Below are 6,209 nucleotides of genomic sequence, written 5' to 3'. Positions count from 1 at the left end.
CCATTTTTGTTCAAACCAATTCAAGCCCAAGCCTAATAATGAGTTCTGGGTACTTGTCACTAGATACAGATTTCTTTGGTCAATGTATACAAATTTTAGTTGATTGGTTATATTTGCATATCAGTAAAAAATGGCTCTGAAGCAGGTAGTATTTTTTCATAGGTGCTGCAAGCAATAGCCAAAATGTTGCTGGTGTACAACTCTGCTTTCATAGACAGTGACATAGAAGCCATCAAGGAAGGAAAACATTGGAAAACAGGCTTTGTCTACCTTTTCTTGCCTACCACTGGAAAAAGTACAGCTATCAGCATAGTGTAGCAGCAGGATTGAAACCATCTTGGTCAAAGAGGCACATCTCCCATATTATCCACAGATGACTGGATGTTTCTTCTAATGGTGGTTGTAGCTTGAAGATTTTGTAAAAAAATTGGATTATTGTTTTTTAAAAATGTCATCAGCTGATTAAGGCAAGGGACCACCTATGTTACGGAAGTTTTAAAATAAAATTGAAAACAATTAATTGATTTGATTTAATTAACAACAGAACGTCTATCATTTCTATTCACCAGTAAGCATCACTGAGTTCAGTAGCTCTTATTTTCTAGTAATATACCCAGTTCCTTATAACCACTTTCATCTTAAATCAATTAAATTAAATAACGTTAAGGAAAGACTCCTCACTTTTTCATCTGCATTCCCAGGAAGGAAAAGGTACAAAGGGGATTTATTTATGTTCCCAGGCCTAGAGAAACTGGCAAAGACCATTTCAGGACAGACACCAGGCAGAGGGGCCTTCTATTAATATTTGTTTCTTTGCGTGCTTTTATTTAGTATTCAAAGAGAGATGTTTGCTTCAACATAACAAGATATAAAAATATCCTGTAGCACCTTTGAGATAAAAAAAGACATTTCTAGCATAAGCTTCCATTGAATGTTGTCCAGTTAGATGCCAGCTGATGGTGATGAGAACTGGAGTCCACAGAAACTTGTGCTAGAAACCTCTGTTTCTCGAAGTTGCTACTGGATTCCATTATATTTTTTAAAAAGTTTTCATTTATAGCTACATCTATCTCAGCCCTTTGTGTTTGTTTTAAAACAACAAAGCACACAAGACTAAAGGGGGTGCCGGTCAAATATGAGTTCACCCCACTGCAGTTAAAAAGTATTCAAGGAAGAATACTCAGCTTGCATGTATCACAAGCTAAGTGAGTTTTTCAGCTGCCCTTTGGCAATTCCCCAAAGTGTGTCAGTGGACAGGATAAAGCTGCAGTAAAAAATAAATGCTTTAATTGGGATCCTCTGCTTGCAGACAATGGATTTCTAGTTTATGAGTCAAAACAAAGGAGATTTGACCTTCAATTTTTCAAAGCATGAGGAACAAGTGAGAAGATAACAAGAGAAAATGCATCAGATCAGGTCCATATTAGGGCTTAAATCCAAATATTTATTTATTTATTTACCATATTTCTATCCTACCCCATCTCAGAGCGGCTTATAACTTGGCACATTTCGATGCCACATCAAAACATAAACATAACAAATTATAAATACATTAAACATTAAATCTTTAAACATAAAATGATAGCATATAAATACAATTAAAGCAGGATTTAAAACAGCAATGAAAACAACCATGTTGTCCATAATCAGAGTCCATGAGCCATTCCAGTAACAGTTACAGTAATTCACAGCTGTCTGTTGCATTGCAGCTAGTCTCCAAATGCCGGGTTCCAAAGCCAGAATTTTATTTATTTTCTGAATGCACATCACTAGGAAAGCAGTTCCACAGTCAAAGGGCCACCACTGATAAGACTCTGTTTCTCATCTCCACCATCCACCCTTGTGAAGGAGATGGAACCAAGAGCAGGGCCTCCCCAGAAGATCTTAATGTCTGTCCTGATTCATAGAGGGAGATGAATTCGGACAGGTAAGCTGGGCCGAAATGGATCAGGACTTTATAGGTTAAAGCCAGCACTTTGAATTGTGCTTGGGAGCAAATTGCCAGCCAGTGGAGCTGACATAACAGCGGGGTTGTCTGATCCCTGTACGCCACTCCAGTTAACAATCTGGCTGCCGCCCATTGAACTACTTGAAGCTTCTGAACAGTCTTCAAAGGCAACCCAGTGTAAAGCATATTGCAGTAGTCTATTCGAGATTTAACAAGAACAGGGACTACCATGGCCAAGTCTGGCTTCTCAAGGTACGGACACAACTGGCACACAAGTTTTAATTGTGCAAAAGCTCCCCTGGCCACTGCCGACACCAGGGTTTTCAGACTCAGCGTTGAATCCAGGAGAACTCCCAAGCTGTGAACCTGTGACTTCTGGGGGAGTGTAATCCCGTCCAGCACAGGCTGTGACCCTATATCCTGTTCGGCCTTACGACTGACCAGGAGTACCTCTGTCTTGTCTGGATACAATTTCAATTTGTTCACCCTCATCCAGACCATCACAGCTGCCAAGCTCAACAGCCTCCTTAGCAGCAGATGGAAAGAATAGAGTTGAACGTCATCTGCATAGAGATGGCATCGAATTCCAAAACTCTGGATGATCTCTCCCAGCAGCTTCATGTAGATATTAAACAACATGGGGGACAGTACTGGGCCCTACGGGACCCCACAGAACAATGGCTGCATGGCCAAGCAGGTGTCCCCCAGCAACACCTTCTGGGAGTGACTCTCCAGGATGGACCGGAGCCACTGCAGGACAGTATCTCAAAGTCCCATTCAAAGGCTGCTGAGAGGTCCTAATGCTAGCTCGAATGTGTTGCACTTGTTGAAATCGTAATGATTCAGTGGACCAACTCTAGTTCCGTGTGGCTTTCTTTAAAAAAATTGTTTTGGGAATGTCAATGGAGGTAATAAACTATTTCTTAGATGAGGTCTTTCCCTCACAATGCCTCACAGTAATGAAAAAGATAGTATCATTGCCTGACATGGGTGCCAAGTTATACAACCAACTGGCAATATGTTTCATCTACCCATCCAGGTTTCCATTTGAATCTTAGCAGCTTTCAACAAATTCTTTCAATATTGTGTGGAAGCCATCTCGCACACCCAGAGAATATTGGTGCCAGACAAATCTGGTCCCATCCACCAGGCAACCAGTGAAAGAGCAACAAGAGCTACAGGGCTTCTTTTCCATCACAGAAGCGCTGTCTGATCAAATCCCAAGAGCTTTCTTTCTCAGAATTTAGATACTGATCAAATCTCAGTTCTATTGTGCCCAGTTTTTTAAAATGTGATTTTTACATGCTTCTTTCTGTAAGAACTACCCTGTAGCGAAATAACTAGTTTGTTGTATTGAACTTTGTGCTTTTATTATATTCTCAAGTTGCTCCTGACACATATTGACTGTTTTTTTTCTATTGCTCTATGGCTGGATGACATGGAGGGCAAAGATTTTGGTGCAAAAGATCACTTCCTCTCATTTCCTAATGTGCTATCTTAAAAATAAGCCCAGTTCACCTACCTCAAGTTTTCCTTCCCACATTAAAGATTATGATGTAGCACCACCTTCTGGCTGCTGGTTAAAAAGGCATCTTACCAGGAACAGACCAGTCTTAGGTTGCTGTGAGTTTTCCAGGCTGTATGGCCATGTTGCAGAAGCATTCTCTCCTGACAATTCGCCCACATCTATGGCAGGCATCCTCAGAGGTTGTGAGGTCTATTGGAAACTAGGTAGGTGAGGCTTATATATCTGTAGAATGTCTGGGGTGGGAGAAAAAACTCTTGTCTGCTTGAGGCAAGTGTAAATGATGCGATTGGCCACTTTGATTAGCATTTAATGGCCTTACAGCTTCAAAGCCTGGCTGGTTGCTGTCTGGCAGAATCCTTTGTTGGGAGGTGTTAGCTGGACCTGATTGATTCTTGTCTAGAATACCCCTGTTTTTTTAGCGTTGCTCTTTATTTAGTGTCCTGATTTTAGAGTTTTTTTTTAATACTGGTAGCCAGATTTTGTTCATTTTTGTGGTTTCCTCCTTTCTGTTGAAATTGTCCACATTCTTGTAGATTTCAATGGCTTCTTTGTGTAGCCTGACATGGTGGTTGTTAGCGTGCTCCAGCATTTCTGTGTTCTCTAAAAATATGCTGTGTCCAGGTTGGTTCATTGAGTGCTCTGCTATAGCTGACTTCTCTGGTTGAGTTAGTCTGCAGTGCCTTTCCTGTTTCTTGATTCGTGTTTGGGCGCTGCGTTTGGTGGTCTCTATGTAGACTTGGTCACAGCTGCATGGTATACGGTAGACTCCTGCAGAGGTGAGAGGATCCCTTTTGTCCTTTGCATTTGTTGTATTTTCTTAGTGGGTCTGTAGATAGGTTGTAACAAACAGCCAGGCTTTGAAGCTGCAAGGTCATTAAATGCTAATCAAGGAGGCCAATTGCAACATTCACACTTGCCTCAAGCAGACCAGAGTTCTTTCTCCTACCCTGGACATTCCACAGATATATAAGCCTTACTTGCCTAGTTTGCAATAGACCGCACAACCTCGGAGAATACCTGCCATAGATGTGGGAGAAACATCAGGAGAGAATGCCTCTGGAACATGGCCCTACAGCCCGGGAAAGTTTACAGCAACCCAGTGATTCCGGCCATGAAAGCCTTCAACAACACATTAGACCAGGGGTCCTCAAACTAAGGCCCGGGGGCCGGATACAACCCTCCAAGGTCATTTACCCAGCCCTCGCTCAGGGTCAACCTAAGTCTGAAATGACTTGAAAGCACACAACAACAACAATCCTATCTCATCAGCCAAAAGCAGGCCCACGCTTCCCATTGAAAAACTAATAAGTTTATATTTGTTAAAATTGTTCTTCATTTTAATTACTGTAGTTTTTAAGTGTTTTTTGCACTACAAATAAGATATGTGCAGAGTGCATAAGAATTCATTCATATATTTTTTTCAAATTATAATCTGGCCCTCCAACAGTTTGACAGACTGTGACCAGGCCCTCTGTTTAAAAAGCTTGAGGACCCCTGCATTTGACCAATCTGAATTAATTACTATTTTATTTCAGTCCAATGGGCTTGCTGATTTTTGTCAACAAATGCACATTTTTCTTATCCATGTCAACTTTCAGTGAAATATTTTGTTTTAATGGCCAGCTGCTCCATAAATAGAATGAAGCAAGGAGAAAGGGGTATATCATTTCCCAATAAAACAAGACAATTAAGGATTGTTTAGTACATTAATTATAATTACCATGTACAATTAGTACACCCAAGTCCACTATATCAGTATCCTACTATAAGCAGCACAGAATTATGATGGATTCATAAAATAAAAGTATAATCTATTTGTTCCTAAAATCAACATATTTATGCAATCTTTTTAGAGCATCCATTATTCTTTTCACACAGCCTTTCTAATAAACTTAAGACAGGCCTCAGGCATGGGTTTCTACTGACAATTTCTTTTCTGATATTAGTCAAGACACCTTCAGAAGGGCTTCCAACAGCTGACAGCCTTGACTTTAAGAAGAACAAAAGGATATCCCAAGGATGAAGATAAGCATCAGAGAGACTTATCAGTGCAAACTGCAAAAAGAAATAACTTCCAGAGGGCTTTTCCACACAGTCCCTATATCCCAGGATTTGATCCCAGAATATCTGCTTATCCCAAGTTTTCTGGCAGTGCAAACCCATATAATCCATTTCAACTCAGATAACCTGGGATCAGATCCTGGGATATAAGGACTGTGTGGAAAGGGCCTAAGAAGGGTCAGCTATACCTTCTGAAACTGGTTTTGGAAACAGCTACCTGATATAGACAGTGGGTGGATTTCTCACTTTTGAGTATCTTTCCGACAAATATATTTTCTACAAAGTAGAACAATTTCTCAGCCCTGCAGTTGTCTGTAAGCCTTCTGGCTCTCTGGCTGTTGTGAAAGAGGGGAGAGCACCCTGAATCTAAACAAGGACATTATGCATACATATACGGGTCCTATATTATCAAAGGGACCAAAACGTCAAAGTAAAGTGATCAGCCTCCCATGCAAATATGAACAAACAAAGAGATGGCATTTGCTGATTGAGGCTGAAGTATGTTCAAGTGCAGGAAACATCTCGAAAGATCTTGTGTCCACAGGAATATTTGCCTGCTTCTATGCTGATCTGCTTGTATATTTTTAAACAACCCACATTATCAGGATACAAGAAGATTCTGGTTTTGTGCTATCCACAAGAAAATAAACCCCATTAGGAACTTCTCACTAT

This window comes from Anolis sagrei, chromosome 3, assembly GCF_037176765.1.
Source record: "Anolis sagrei isolate rAnoSag1 chromosome 3, rAnoSag1.mat, whole genome shotgun sequence".
In the NCBI taxonomy this organism is placed as follows: Eukaryota; Metazoa; Chordata; class Lepidosauria; order Squamata; family Dactyloidae; genus Anolis; species Anolis sagrei.
The sequence above is the reverse complement of the archived record's forward strand: the minus strand, read 5'-3'. Positions refer to the sequence as shown.